Source organism: Barbus barbus, assembly GCF_936440315.1.
Source record: "Barbus barbus genome assembly, chromosome: 5".
Taxonomy (NCBI): Eukaryota; Metazoa; Chordata; class Actinopteri; order Cypriniformes; family Cyprinidae; genus Barbus; species Barbus barbus.
Window position 1 is genome coordinate 32,318,969 of NC_136733.1, and position 16,284 is coordinate 32,335,252.

A 16,284-nucleotide genomic window follows, 5' to 3' on the forward strand; every position below is an offset into this window, starting at 1 on the left:
TTGTCACAGAGAGTGCTTACTAGTTTAGCACTCCCAGGAGTGAAATCCTCCCCAAGTCATGACTGTTATGAGTAGATCATTATGTTCTTGCTTCAGTGTTTCGGCTCTGGAGGTGTAGTATTATGGAGAGCTGTTACAGCGTGTCGTGAGCTGCTTTTTGCACTGGCTGTGAAATGCAGAGAACTGGATCTTATTCGCACTTCCAGACAAAAGAAATGACTAGGGAGTCACTGGCTCCTAAAATGAAACCTTAAGGAGCCAAATGATTTTCAGTTGAAAATGTAGTGATTCACATGGTAAAGATGGTTGTTCTGAAATGCTTTAGTTCACAGAGTTAAGAGTTTCTTACTTCAGTTACAGTCACTGCTTTGTGCCGTGATGAAGGGTTGTTTTAGTATGTAGTCTATGATGATTTAAGTTTTATAGACTACTAGTGTGTTTTCTATTTGTATGTAGTATACGTTTGTGCAAATTTAATGGAATAACTCTAATGACACTTATTGTATTGTGTCTTATAAAATAAATTAAAGTAAAGGTGTGAGTTCCCGAGTAGGTTTGACCACACAAAGTTCCAGTCTAATCATTACAGTCGGGCCTCATATTGTAAAAACATGCATTTTTTAGTTGTTAAGAATAGCGTTAATAATTGAGTACAACATTTGCGAATATGTTGTGAATATTTACCTTTAATTTTATGTCATATGAATGGTAGTAGGTTACATGACAATGTACACTTACATTCATGCTATAGAACATTCTTTTTAGCGGTTGTGAAGTAATTACTTATGCAAAACTATGAGTATGTGATTTCTGATTCAAACCAACTCATACATTGCAGATTTCCAGTTCACTAGCCAAAAATTACATGCAGTTTAGTGAGTGAATCAGGGCTTTTAAACAATTCACTGTCTGATTCAACCCGCTATAACCCACAAGTGAGTTCGATGTTGTTTCATGAATCTTTTCTGATTCATTAAGTTAAAAGAGGGCCTGTTCTTTCAAAACAACCAGTGTCTGAATTTTCGCAAATATACTGTTGTGAGCTGTTTGGAATTTGTTTCTACTCCTGATTGATGCGAGTATATCTGTAATTTGTTCATGAATCAGACATAACTTGTCCTGGGTTGATTTTTTGCAGGAAACACTCACATACTGATGTGTGACGCAACCGCATATGCAATTGTAATGTACGGATTAAAATAAAATAATTGTCGCATATTTAAATTTTTTGCCAGCATTGACCGTTTCTGTTGCGTTTGGATCTTTGCTGTTTTCATAGCTGTAAGTGTATTTTGCTGTAAACATTGTCTCTTTGCTTATGAATTTAAATCGTAAGAATATGAGATCTGCTTGTGTAATACATTCTATTCATAATACATTCTGTTGCTGAGTTACATAACAATGGTGGGTGGGAATTTAGATTGATTACGGTTTTCCAATGCAGCATATTTGACCTATAAGTTGACTTTAAGGTGAACGTTTCTATTAGGGTTAGAGAGCAGATGTAGTTTCAGCTGCAGGTGTTCTGTGTAGGTGACTGACCAGAGTTGAAGATTGCTGGCTGGAAAGACTGATGCCCTACATATGAGATTATCTCAGAGATGAGTAACCGGCTGTGTGTTTGTCCAGCTCTGCTGAGGTGTGGTTTGTCAACAGAGCATCAAGGAGGTGGTTGAGTATTTCACTATTTGTGCATGTAATCCTATGCTTGTGAATATGTGTGTGTGCGTGTGAGGTCCAACAGCATAGCAAACTGCCAACCTTCCAGATAAATGAAAATACCTCAGAGCAAATGAAGGTTTGTGACTGATGTGGCTGTATCTGTCATCGCACTTGAGCTAATCTAATTTGCTGATGCCTTCGTCGGTTATCAGGGAACACTGGTAATGAGTCAGATTCTTTGGCAGGTTGCACCAATTTCACATGGTTTGTATTCCCAAGTGTCTATAGAAGTGGATATGTACAAATAGTCTCCCTTTGTAGAGCTAAATTCTATTTTTTTACTCACTCATGGTAGTCTAGATCTATATGCTGTTATTTTGTTCATGTACACAATAGGAGTTGTTAGTGTGTTCATACATTGACAGTTTTTAGTGTTGTCAAGCTCCAAAAAATGTCAGAATTATTAGTGCATATAACTATATAACAAGTTTTCAGATCCCATACAATAGTAATGTGTGAAGAACAGATTCAATTTAGCATTAATTAATAGACAATATTGTCCTTCACTGCAGTTTTCCAGTTTCATTTTCCAGCTTGCATAAGCAATGCTTTCAAAAACCAGTGTCAGGACTGTCACAGTGTGGCATAATTTTTAACCTGAACAAGATAAGTAATGAGGTTTTATCTTATAGCTTCGGAAGACTCTGAATACAACACACATTACTATATATAGTGTTTAAACGGTTTATGCTGAAGAAAAATAAATAATAGCATACATACTCATTTTTAGGTTAACTATTTCTGGTTGTGTCTAGGTCTCTTTAGGTTATGGGGAGAAAAAGAGCATCTATGATGTATCTTATTTGCTGTCTTTGCAAATAACAGCAATGTGCTGGATTTTTTTCTTCTGAGCATATGATATTGGACATTATCCAAACGGTAAAGCTGTGTGCTTATGTGTCTATTGAGATGCAAATTAATGTAGCGATGTAACACTTCCTCCCCAAACAAGCATTTCTGTGTGTCTGCAGGTGTGTGTTCTCAGCAGGTGAAAGATACCGTGATCTATGAGCTGCAGAGCACGAAGAGAAATTTGATCACATTTTGTGTGTGTGCATATTTAATTTGTGGTTTTTGGTCTAACGACGGTTGCATAATTTGCACAAAATGTTTATTTAAAGTTTTATAACATGATTTCATGATTCAATTAGCAATTGACAGAAAGGGATGTGTGCAATTGGATTAGATTGTCCTCAATGGCTTAGTGTATTGTTTAAAGACATCTGTCAATTATGTGATAATTAAGATGAATTAGATATGTGAGCATATGTGAGAGATACTGAGTGGAAACAGGCATGCATACACACACATATATATATATATATATATATATATATATATATATATAATTCATGTGTATCATGTTAACTCATGTGAAAATGAGGCAGATGTTTTTGTGTAAACTGAATTTACTGAATAGTTTAAATATTTCCGCCAATTCATTTTATTTTTTTGCCAAAACAAATTCCACTTACTTGCAATGCTTCATGAATGAAGTTTCATATGTCCTAGATATTTCTTATATATACTACCCTGAGTAAACTCATTGTCACATAAGATATTCAGCCTGCATAGCAGCACTGAATATTGAATTGTCACATTCAAATATTTATTGTCAGTTTATTTTAAATGATGTACTTCCATTCACATTTATATTTAAGATTACAAGAGTTGCCTTGTAATAAGACAAAATGTTGAAAACTATATAAAGCATCTAGGTGTAATTAGCTGTAATTTTGGTATGTCTGACCTAGATATTAGAGTTATTGAGCTTCTGTTCTGGCCTCTGCTGTTAGTGTACCGAGGGCTTTTTTGGTAATGTACCGTCTCATGAGGTGTTCAATACATTTTTTTATAAATAATTCACAGGGTCCTTAATGAGCTCAGGTAGGACTGCTGCTCTGATTTCAGTTACATTATGATATTCAGTTAAAAGTTAATTGTATGAGAAAGTGGGCAGCTCATCACTGGAAACATGGCATTTAGCATTATTCACTCAATCAGCATAAAAGACAGCCTGGTAAATCTTCCTATAAAGATACTTGAAGAGTGACTTTCTGAATCACCGGTCTTTGATCACAAAGACCTTGGACAACAAAAGACTGACTTTCCTTTGATAAATGATGCATGGGTTTTAAAAGCAAAAACATCTTCATGTGCAGATAAATATAATTTGCATTGCTTGAATTAACCGTGACTCTGCATATATCTGAGTAGAAAATTAGCACTGACATCTTTAGAAAATGTATATTAAAAGCTTGGACAATCCTTGTAAATTCTGTTCTTTATTCTTTTGAATATTACTATCAAAACTTTTAGGGATAGTTCGCTCGAAAAATAAAATTCTGTCTTTTTCTTAACTTTAAGTATTTTCAAACATGTATGACTTTCTTCTGTGGAACATAAACATTAAGATTTTGAAATGTTTTGACCATTGATTTATTTTGGGGTTACCTATGCCTGAATTTTTTTTTTTTTTTTTTTTAAGTTTGGAATTAATATTCTATGATTTCCCATGAGATTATCCTCAGATTTCCCCACAAAGACAACAGAAACCGGCTCTCCATATGTTAGTCTTTATGCAGTATATTGGTTTGTCTCTGGGCTTTCAAAGTTTTCAAAGCCAATAGTATTCTTTTCAGAGTTTTCCTCTTAAACTAATTTTGGTTTGAAATAAATGAGCACCATGTGTTTTTATTTACATAGTCTTGAACAGAGGACAAAAACATAGCATTGCATCACCAAGCAGCTCCTCCTGGTTTCCTGCCATTTCCCTGGAAAACATTCATGGTTTCAATGATGAGGTGAAACGGGACAGTCTTCCCTCCCTCTTTCTAAATGGAGGATTTGGAATTAGCTTCCCTCAATGGGCAAGTCATGAATGGGCTCTGAACGGGACCGGCCCTTTGAAGTTGGCCAGAAGTAATAAGCTGCCCTCGTCTTTAAAATGTGCTGCATAACCATGTCAAAGACGTATGCAATGAGATTCTCAGGAATGGAAATCACTTTTAATCTTTTTTTTCCCTTTGCTCTTGTCTTTGCGCTTGCAAATGGTCTCTGGGTGCCTGATCCGATCAAGTATATCCTCCTCCTGCTTGCTTTAAGATGCCCTGTCAGCATGTTTGATAGGTGTGAGGCAGTCTTACACGCTTAGTGTGTGTGTGTCCATTTACACTGTATGATTTGTGTGGCCAGAATAAATTGAATGTGTGAACACAAAAAATGAGAGTGGAACCAAGGGATATTTTCAGGAACCCCTCTCTTTCTTATATCTCTATATTGGATGTTTGCGTGTGTGTGTGTTCACACACAGACCCCACATTTCAGATTTAATGGATATTGGACCTGTGCTCCATTCTCATTCCTTAAAGTGTGCTATTTCTGTCTCCTCACCCCTGAGTCCCAGATCCAGCCCTCCACCACAGCTGTCCCTGGCTCACCACACCTCCTTTTCACTCAATCACTCCCTCATGTTCTCACACAGTCATCCCTATCCTTCCACGTTTTTGATTTATTCATTCATTTCCCCTCCTTATGGTGCTGGACAGTGTGTTATCTAATTTTTCTGTGGTGTGAATGACATGACGTGTTTGCGTATGTCCCGGCCCAGCTTAGAATAACTTCCACTGTTTCAGGAATAGAAACACATGGGGCTTCACCCTCTCTACTAACAAATACCTCCTTCACACCTCATGACACAGAAGTTCCCATCTGAATGGTAAAGCTACTGTAAAGGTGAGCAAAGGGCATGATTGGATTGTTTCACTGTGACAGCATAGAGAGCGTGTGTTTATCTACCGTATCTCTATCACAGCTTTCTGTCACTCAGTTGTTCCCTAAAACGATCTATCTATCTATCTATTAGGGGTGTAACAGTTCAAAAAATTCACTGTTCGGTTCAATAAGACACAGTGGTGTCACGGTTTGGGTCGTTTTCGGGGTGTGTGTGTAATTGCTTACATCGCAATGTTGGAAATATTTCTGATTTAAACCATGAAGGCAAGCCAATGGATATCACATAAGCCACGTGCAAACTTTGTGCAAGAGTTATGCCAGTGAACGTCTTGATCTCAATCAATTCACTATGGACAAAGTAAAAATGGAATGACGGAGGGATAACGGAGCTTTCGGCGTTTGACGCCGCATATTTTCTCAGAGACAACGAGAGATGAAACTTCAACATATGCTGATAACGGTATATAGCTAACAGTTTTAATGTATTCCCTTAATATTTCTCTTGTGGCCCATACATATTGAAAAAAAAAAAAAGAAGAAACGCATTTCGTGTTAAACTGGTTGTTTTTGAAAGTGGGTGCTTGAAATAGGCCAGTGGTTCTCAAAGTGTGGGGCCATCAGCAGAAAAAGAAAAGAAATAAAACCGTAAACCGCTAAAGGACGTAACTTAGAATGGGAGATGGATCGGTTTATGAAAGGGAAGAGGAAAGCCATAGATGAAGTTGCACAGACCCAGGTAGGTGTGGGTAATTCAAAAGCTAATTGCTCTCGGCTTCACTCACCGTATCTACACCGGACGCACCAGTTGTCGCTTCGTGCCACAACAGCTCTACACTGGATGCAACAAAGCGACCGCTGCGCCACATTATTTTATAGGTTTAAAGGGGGGCATGACCAAAAACGTTTGAGAACCACTGAAATAGGCTAAAGCTTTTTATTTCATTGATTTTTGTTGATGACTGCAGTGTTAATATTTTAATTATAGGCCTATAATTTATTGTATAGTAGACCTGTTTTTAAAAGACCTTTTTTAAAAACCTTTTGAGTAAATAGCCTAATATTTTGTTATCCTCGCAGCACGTCAATTATGCGGTAATATTGCAGGGTGAATTAACTGTAATTTTAATTTAATAATAAAAGCAACTTCATAGCTAATAATAGTAGGCCTAAAAAAAGAATGTAACAGGCCTACATTAATTGGAAATGCCAAATCCTCTTAATACTGCCTATAATTGATGTTTTTGACTATCTCTGGCTATCATCGATACAAAATCATCGTCTTTTGACATAACCTAGCAAGGGGAGGTTATCGCGGGGACTTTCGCAGAGTGTAATAGGATTAGTCCAATGAATCATTCGGTTTGTAATGCGTACTGAACTGAAACCCTACATATTAGATATTCCCCTTCTATTTCCATGTATAAATCCTCTTTGAAGATCTCTTTTTATTCTTTGTTTTGCTTCTTTTTTCAGGGGGTAACATTTTCATTTGTCCATTTGGTCCATCTTTCCTTCTATCAGTCTGTTTTTCTGTTCTATCTATCTATGTCTTTCTGTCTGTCTTTCTGACATTTCACATCTTGGAATTTCCAACCATCTTTTTATGCAATATCCTGCATAACCGTATATGGATGGAATCCTGGCTTGTGATGCCTTTGTAATGTAAATTCAGCTCTAAAACAACAGTCCTTGAAAATGAGATGACTGTGTATATTTGTGCATATATAGCCTGTGGCTATGTGTGAATGTATGTATTATTTTTTATGTATGTGTAGGCTAGATATGTGTCCATCATTGTACTCCTCTATTTGTGGGCATTAATTTAAAGCAGAATGCCATTAAATCTTGAAACCTGGACGCAGAATCTTCCCACTCAGTGCAGAGCTAGTGACACTGAAGCATTACATGTCCAGTGACACTAGCAAAAAACAGCTGACAATGAAGGCATTTCCTAACTGTAATGGGTTGTTGACACATACATGACAGCCTGTTAATGTTTTTCAGTTTTTGTCTTCATTATAATTCATAAATTAAAAAAATAAGCTTATGGAGAGCATGAAGAAATGCATGTTAATTGAATTATTCGATTCTAAATATTAAATTCGACAAAAATACTATATACAATGATATATTTCATGTTTTATAAAAAAAAAAAAAAAACATTGCTCAGGGAAGATGGCTGCATAGTTTTGTTCGTTGTTGGATGACTTCAGAAAAGGTGAAGTGCTTTATTATTTAAAACTATTTTCTAGAATAATTTGAAGGGACGATCATAACTCATTTGTAGTATGATTCCCTGTGTGGTTTTTGAGCATCCAAAACCGCAACATTACTGGCATTGTTATTTTGGGGCAGGACCATCTCTTTTGCCAACCAATGAGAAATAAAGGATTTTTTGAGAAACCAGAAACACTATTTTTGTTCTTCTGTTTGTTGAGGCACAGAAATTCACCTTTAAATGTGTATTTAGTCGTCATCAGCAGAGCATGAAGGGAAATCATAAGGAAGGAGCTATTGCACTTATCTAACATATCACAGAAAGAGCGGCCCGTTTGTGAGAAATACTGGCATTATATTTGTGTGGTACACGAGCAAAGAAGGGAATGTTTTCAGGGAATGCTGTGAGTCGTGCTCCGTAGGAATTGCATCTAAATTTGAGCACAGAGATGCCATCTCCTCCCCTTGGAGAGCTAAGACACGCTGACATTGGGTAATGGCCCTGAGGGTTTCGATAATTCAGAGTGCGGTAAATGGGAAAATCATCTGTGTGATGACAGTGAAGTTTCAAGCTGTAATGACTTAGCGTTTTTTAAAAATTTATCATGGATGTCAAGTACAATTTGTTCAGATATCTGTAAACAGTACATGTTTGTTTCAGGTAAACAAGTAATTTGTGAAACATAACGTGCATTGATTGTGAGGCTAAAGCATAATGAGGATTAGATGTTATTTGGTGATAAGGCAGAAACATAACACTGCAATCTTTCACAAAAGCGACATTCCAACACAGACACCTTTCATGGAAGAGCAGTCCCTAAAAAACATTCTATCAAATACCTTTGGTTAAAGTGATGGATCACAAAAAATAATAAAATTGTCATTTAGTTAATCATATAATTTCAAACTTCAAACTGGTTTCCATGTATTTAGACTCATATGGAGTTGGAATGTCAGTAGGTTGAATAAACAATAACAAAATAGTTTTTGGGTGAACTCTCTCTTTAAGAAGCTATCCATATTTTTTATTATTTATCTTTAGTAGGTCCAGTATGGGTAGGTCACTTTGTACCCAAAGCCGGTTTTTCTGCCCTGCCCTTTTTCTGCCCTGATCTGTTTTGTTCAAGGTTTTAAAGCCCTTGCCTCACAGTCTTTCACCCCTGAATGTATTTAAGTTGGACTGTTGGAGGCAGTTTTTGTGTTTGCTCTGCTGGGTTTCAGTGCTGGTGGTCATTTGGTGTGTGTGTGGTCACAGTAGTGAGCTCCGAATCTCTGGCAGTGAGTCTCTTCTGTTAATCCTTCCTCACCGCTCAGGACTGAATGTCCCACATGCTGCCACACACACACAGTGTTGGGTAGATAACTTCTGAAATGCATCCTGGTACTGATTGCAAATTACACAATTAAAAGTGTCAGGAATGTTAAGTGCTGTGGTAATCTAATCTAAAAATATTTTGTTTGTATAATATTTTTGAATCACTTTTGATCTAGCTATTATTAAAAGGATAGTTCAGCCAAAAATGAAAATTTTGTCATTAATTACTCATCCTCATGTTCCAAACCTGTAAGACCTTCATTCATCTTTGGAGCACAAATTAAGATATAAGAAATCCTAGAGCTTTCTGACCCTGCATAGACAGCAACACAACTACTAAGTTCAAAGGCCCAGAAAGGTAGAAAGGGCATCATTAAAATAGTTCATGTGACATCAGTGGTTCAACTGTAATTTTATTAAGCTATGAGAATACTTTGTGTGCAAAGAAGGCAAAAATAATTTTATTCAACAATTTCTTCTCTTCCCTGTCACTCTTTGACGAGCATTCATGAGAGTACCATGATGCATGTGTGTGATGCTGCTGATGAGAAGAAAAAGTTGTTTTTGTTTTTCTTTGTGCACAAATTGGCAGTCATATCACCCTGTAGTACAAGACTGGTTGCCCATTGAAGCTAAGCAGGGTTGAGCCTGGTCAGTACCTGAATGGGAGACCACCTGGGAAAACTAGGTTGCTGCTGGAAGAGTGAGGCCAGAAGTGGGTGCTCACCCTGTGTGGGCCCTAGTGCCCCATTTAAGTGACAGGGACACTATACTGTCAAAAAGCATCGTCCTTCAGATTAGACATTAAACCGAGGTCCTGACTCTCTGTGGTCATTAAAAATCCCTGGATGTCCTTCGAAAAAGAGTAGGGGAGTTACCCCGGCATCCTGGCCAAATTCGCCCCTTGGACCTCTGACCATCATGGCCTCCTTCTAACCATCCCCATATCTACTGATTGGCTTCATCACTCTGTCTCCTCTCCACTAATAAGCTGGTGTGTGGTGGGCGTTCTGGCGCAATATGGCTGCCGTCGCATCATCCAGGTGGATGCTGCACATTGGTGGTGGTTGAGGAAATTCCCCCTGTCCATGTAAAGCACTTTGAGTGTCTAGAAAAGCTCTATATAAATGTAACAAATTATAAATTATTCTCCTAGCTTCATAAATTTAAGGTTGATCCACTGATGTCACATGGACTATTTTTGACATTCTGATTACCTTTCTGTGCCTTGAACGTGGTAGTTGCATTGCGGTCTATGCAGGGTCAGAAAGCACCCAGATTTCATCAAAAATATCTTAATTTGTGTTCGGAAGATGAACGAAGGTCTTGTAGGTTTTGAATGACATGAGGATAAGCAATTAATAACAGAATTTTCATTTTTGGGTGAACTATCCCTTTACTTTGTACAGTTTTGACAAAAAAACCCCAAAAAAACTAAATTAAAAACAAGACCAAAAGTGAAAAGTATTATTTGAATCAGAGCTTCTAAGCTGGTTTTGCATCAGAATTGCATAAAACACTGACAAATCTGTATTAGTATTAGCCAAAAAAAAAAAAACACTTTAATAAATGTATTTATTTTTCTATCCTAAATGCACAATTTTGTGGTTAACTTTATTGTATTATTCGCATTTATCTGCTGTTTAAGACCTCACAAAGTACTCCTGGTGCTGGAGAGCCACCTTTCTGCAGACTCAACATAAACACATCTGATTCAACTGATCAATGTTTTTGGGCTGGAACTAAACTTTGCTGGAAAGTGCAGGACCAGGAATGAGGAATCCTGCCTTATTAGAACAGACCTGTGAACCAATTTCAGGTTGTGAGTCTGCGATTAAGAGCCACTGCCTCAAGATAGACCTTAAATAAAATTACACCTTTGCACCTTATCTAGCCCTAAAGGTACAAATATGCACCCTTAATGTCCTGAAGTGAAGCCTTTAGGGATAGATAAGGTACAGAGGTGTGCTTTTTGAAGCCAATGCTTCAGTGACAAGCTGCATTTTTTTGACTGTATAATCCAGATTGCATACAGTATGCTACCACCCAACACATAGACAAACGCTGTAACACTGCAAGCAGCTGCCACTGGGCTTGACTTTATCAGAGAAAGCAGAAAGATAAAGACAAAGGACTTGAGGTGGAGGTAATGGGAGAAAGATGGAATGAAAGAGTTAGCTTGCACCACAGCTAAAGCTAAAAGAAAGAGGATGTGTCGGATGTACCGTGGCTTTAGCTGGGGCCGGGTCTTATCTGCTTTTCCAGACTCTCCCAGAGTCACATGTCCTAGTGATTCAGTGAAGCGTCAGTCTTTCTGGTCGCTGGATGGCTCTTAACCCTGAAACCACTGATCCCTAATCACCGCCAAGCTGGAGGTCACGTGATCTGCAGCAATCACTCACGCCGCTTTACAGGCCTGTAAATACTGCTGTCTCTGAGGACTACTGTCAAGGCTCCCTCCGGTGCATTCTGAAATCCCTCATACGGATACCTTCGAGCCATGCCATTTCAACACTGAGCTCAGTGCCCATTTTTATGACGCATGCAGTAGGCACAGTGTAAGAAGAACGATTCCGTGTTAGTCAAACACCATTGTTGCTTTTCATGACACCGTTTCAAGCTTTGGCAAGGGCACTCTTGTGAACAGACATTTCCAAGTAGGTGTATCTCAAAACCTGCCTCCACAGGCATTTCAGGCATTAGACACTAAAGCTGTTCCAAATAGTAGGCAACTTAATTATGCTGCCTCCTTGCTTACTTTATTGGTATTCTTGATACTTTCTTGGTTCAAATTTGGACATGGCAAGGGCAACTGTATCCATTGTGGATACAACAGTGTTTCGATGCTGAGGAACCCCAAATATGAAGATGCCTTCTAAATGTAAAGGGAGCTATATATTTTTATACACTACCGTTCAGGCCCGTAGCCAGCTATGAGGTCACCGAGCCATGAAGAAGTCTATGCTATGTCGTTCATTATAGTAAAATTCTCACAGTCATGCTAAAAACATTCATAAGAGCACTAGATGAAGTTATCTATACAGCAATGATTATTAAAGGGGTCATATAATGCCCATTTTCCACAAGTTGATATTATTCTTTAGGGTCTTAATGAAAAGTCTGTAACATAGTTTGGTTAATTTTTCATTGGTAGTGTAAAAACACCATTTTTAACCTGTCAAAAACAGCTCTTGTCAGAGCAAGCCGTATTGTGTCATTCTCCTTTAAATGTTAATGAGCTCTGCTGACCCCGCCCCTCTCTTCGGAGCCACTCTCCGAGGGACTGTTTACTTTAGCCGCATTCATCATGAAACTTGCTAATTAGCACATTATTAGGAAAGGCGATTTGCAAAGATTCATTTAAAAAAAGCCTTGTACTCACTTCTTCTAGAGGTGAAGCTGGATCACGAAAGATTCGCGCAAACATAGAAGCATTTACGTAGATCGAGGGCGCATTCCCTTCAGAACCAAACGTAATCCTCTTCAGCTGCTCAGATGACGGGAGTAAAGGACGACTGCTATGTTCATTATTACATAAACAAAATACCTCACTCGCTTAGGAGTCATTCTTGTCTACATCTGCTCCGGCGGTGAAACAACTGATGACAGCTCACTCAGGACGGGTCTGAGGTAAGACACCAGTGCAGTCTGTGCTAAAATGCTACTGTCAATCAAACTATCATGGGAGCGGCCTTCGTCCGTGTGACGTCACACGACAGGCATCTGAGATCGGCTCGATTTTAGTAGATAAAAAAAAACAAAAAAACACTGGGTGGATTTTTATCATCATAAGGTGGTTGTGCACACACACTGCCAACACACATTTCAGTTCAAACAACTTGTAAAAGTGCATTTAGCATTATATGACCCCTTTAATAAAAACGTTAACAGTAATATGTATTGTTGCATGAATAATAAGCAACTGATTAAATTATCCACCCCATAGTAAAGTATTAACAAATTTTGATGCAATAAATCGGGTATGGTTTAAAAATGATCATCCCTCCAAAACAGAAAAAATATCTTTCACAAAACAGACATGCCTGTCTCTTTTAAAGTTTTTATAGTGTATGTAATGAGTTGTATTTGTAGGTATTATTGTAGCACAATACCGAACCCCCAACTGCTCCCCGGGCGCTGCAGCATAAAATGGCTGCCCACTGCTCCGGGTGTATGTTCACGGTGTGTGTGTGTGTGTGTGTGTGTGTGTGTGTGTGTGTGTGTGTGTGTGTGTGTGTGTGTGTGTGTGTGTGTGTGTGTGTTCACTGCTGTGTGTGTGCACGTTCGATGGGTTAAATGCAGAGCACGAATTCCGAGTATGGGTCACCATACTTGGCTGAATGTCACTTCACTTCACTTTTTAAAAATGGCAAGCATTGTAATATATAGGCTACATGCTGTGTTCTAAATTGAATAATCACCTTTTATATAGTAAGCTTATATATTGTATTAAATCCAAAAGAAATGGTAAAAATAGTACCTGGAAAATATACTGTTAAGTTGATACTGTATAATTTTTCTGTCCACTGTAAGAGTAATTCTAGATATACATGTATGTATACTGTATACTTGCAGAGAAGATGCGTTCCGATATGTTTTTATAGCACTAATCACACCAAGTGTTTTTCTATAGCCATATTCTATATATTTTTTTCCTACAAAACTATTTACAGATTTACATACTGTTTGCTTACTGAGGTTTAGTTTAATTTAGGATGCTGCCAATGTAGACAATGGGCAGAAAGCCATGAGGCAGCTCACTAGGCCTTGGATTACAGCCAACGTTTGCTAATTTTTCAATAGCTTAATGTATAGCTGCACAATTAACTGTACTACTACAATGACGGCACAATTAAGTTGTATATTTAGGTTATGCTGTAGGTAATAACGAGATGTCTGTGGTGAGGCAGAACTGTGGTTCCAAACATTCCCCACGGCATGACTAATTCATGCAAAGTACTGCAGTACAGTATATGCAAAATAACTGAAATGCATGTACCGTATGTCCATGTGAGCTATGCTTATTTTGTGTGCAATGTAAGTTATATTATAATCTTAATAACTAGTTGTATATTCCAGCGGTTTTGATTGGGTGGACCAGCTGACCCATACCCTTATGTGGGCTTGATTGTTAAAATTAATGAGGTATTTTTCTGACAGAAACTACAAAAAGGGCATAATTTTACCTCAACTTTGATGCATGGCCAGTGCTGCTTCATCATATTGATACATGCTAGTACGCAAAAGCATGATCAGTCAGATGTCCTACTAACAGAGGCAATGCAGCACAAATCAATGTCAAGAACAGATTGTAATATCACAGCTTTTTCATCAAAAGGTAACATCGTGTGACATCGGGACATTTATCCTATCACATTCAGTAATGAATCTGCCTGCCAATCTCCCTTTTGGGGCATCAAATGCAACCAAGTGTGCAAATGCAATTTAGCATGCACAAGAATGAAGAAAATGAGATGCAAAGAGGAAGAGATTTCTATTGTCATTTTTTGGTGGGCAATCTTTAAAGGATTTCAGATAAAAACACTGGGACACTTTGATAAGTAACTAAATTTAGAATTATAAATTTAAAAAAAAAATAGCTCAAGCAGCTTGTTCTGCAAACTACAAAAACTGGATGTTTATCCCCAGAGTATGAATAAAACCAAGAGAGAAATTATCTTTACTGAAAATTTGCTTATACATAGCTATTATATAATGCAAGGTTATGAGCTGCAATATTCATGCCAATAAATGTTTTTTTGCTTGGGTTGATATTCAATGACTGAAACGATCAACACCATTAAATAACCAAACAAATATTTAGTCTTATAGCAACAAACCACAGCCCTTGAATTTCTCTTTATTCATGTAGATGTGTTTATGGAATGACAAATCTTACATGCTGCAAATAATTGCTTAGTTTTTCTCCAGACTTTAAAGGTATGTAACAATTTTGTGCCATTTAATATTTATTTAGAGTCTGAATGTTAAATCTGAATCTAAATGTTTGGTTAATGCTTAAATCTAAAGCAATAGCTATGTTAATGCTTGAAGTTGAGCTGCTGCACAGAACCTGTGCAACAAGCAGCAGAGGCATCGGCAATCAAATCTGATTTATTAAATGTCTTCACTTAAAATATTATTAATACGTGACTAAAGCTGGGGAAAAGATTGCTAGTAAATGGAAAAGATGATTAAAACATCTATTTTAAGACCCACTTGAGCTGAATCTGAAAAATCGAATTCAAAACCTATTGCAGTCGTTTGCAACACACTTGGCACCCTATAGGTATTCCCTGCTTCACCAGTGAGTCATTTAGCATCCAACAGGGGAATAGGCTGGCAGAGAAGTCTTAAGTGTTCATGCTTGAAGTTATTGGATTGGCTTAGCATTTGATGTCTGCCACTAGTGAGTCATAAGTGTAGAGAGATGTAAGATTTACCACCACTTTTTGTATTGCTCTCTCCGTTACATGTTTTCCCGTGAGGTCAGTTGCTTTAGAGATGTGATGATTTAAGTGTGGAACCACAAAATAAAAGCTAGCTGTACACTAAATAATAAAAGTTGATTTGTTATTTTATGTGTGCCATATTAATCTAGATATTGTTTGAAGCACATCAAATTACCATGAAATGATATGAATATAGTGATCATTCAGTGTTTTGGCATATATCACAGTATTATATACTACAGTATTACACACTGATTCAGACTCTGTTTCTCAGTACTGCCACAGTACTTTTTTGTAAGGCTAGAGAAGAGTTAAATATTTAATATGAGATGATTCAGGATAGCCCTTTCTCCATTAGTGAGGTGAGGATTTTCTGTTTGTAGGAGGTGTTATTTCAGCATTTTAGCACTGGTGACACCCGCTCTGCACCAGCCTGTCTCTTTTTAAGCCTTTATGACTCTGATACTTCATTATCAGCCTATCGGCTGACAGCATGGCAGGACCAATCTGAGCCAATCAGTGCAGCTGCTGATTTGTGACCAGTGGGCAGAAAACAGGAAGTCGATAGATAGATAGATACGCTCTTATCTGCTGTCCTTTATACACACCGCTTAATTGTAATGTGACGTTATTTTCCCCTAAGCTTATTACTATGCAAAAATGTGCACTATATGCAAATGTTACATAAAACCTGATTAATTTGCATTGGTGCCATAAGTTTGTACTTTTAAGTTCCAGACTGAACAGTTTACTTACTAATGAGAAAATTATTTTGGCTGAGTGAACAATTTGAGATGTGAAGCCAAGTTTAATCATTAGCAGTGGACTTGAACAAGAGTCTTG

At 37.6% G+C, this 16,284-nt stretch overlaps 1 protein-coding gene across 4 annotated transcripts in view; it reads left to right on the forward strand.

Moving 5' to 3' along the window:
* The window catches only part of LOC306869695 (transient receptor potential cation channel subfamily M member 3-like), a gene marked incomplete at both ends in the record, with an annotated part of 111,627 nt that overhangs the window by 23,578 nt on the left and 71,765 nt on the right, over positions 1-16,284 (forward strand). The window contains one exon of one of the 4 annotated variants that reach the window (XM_079416565.1): positions 12,260-12,619. The exons of the other annotated variants lie outside the window; for them this stretch is intronic. Of the gene's footprint in view, positions 1-12,259; positions 12,620-16,284 lie in introns of those variants that run through there. 4 annotated transcript variants of the gene reach the window in all.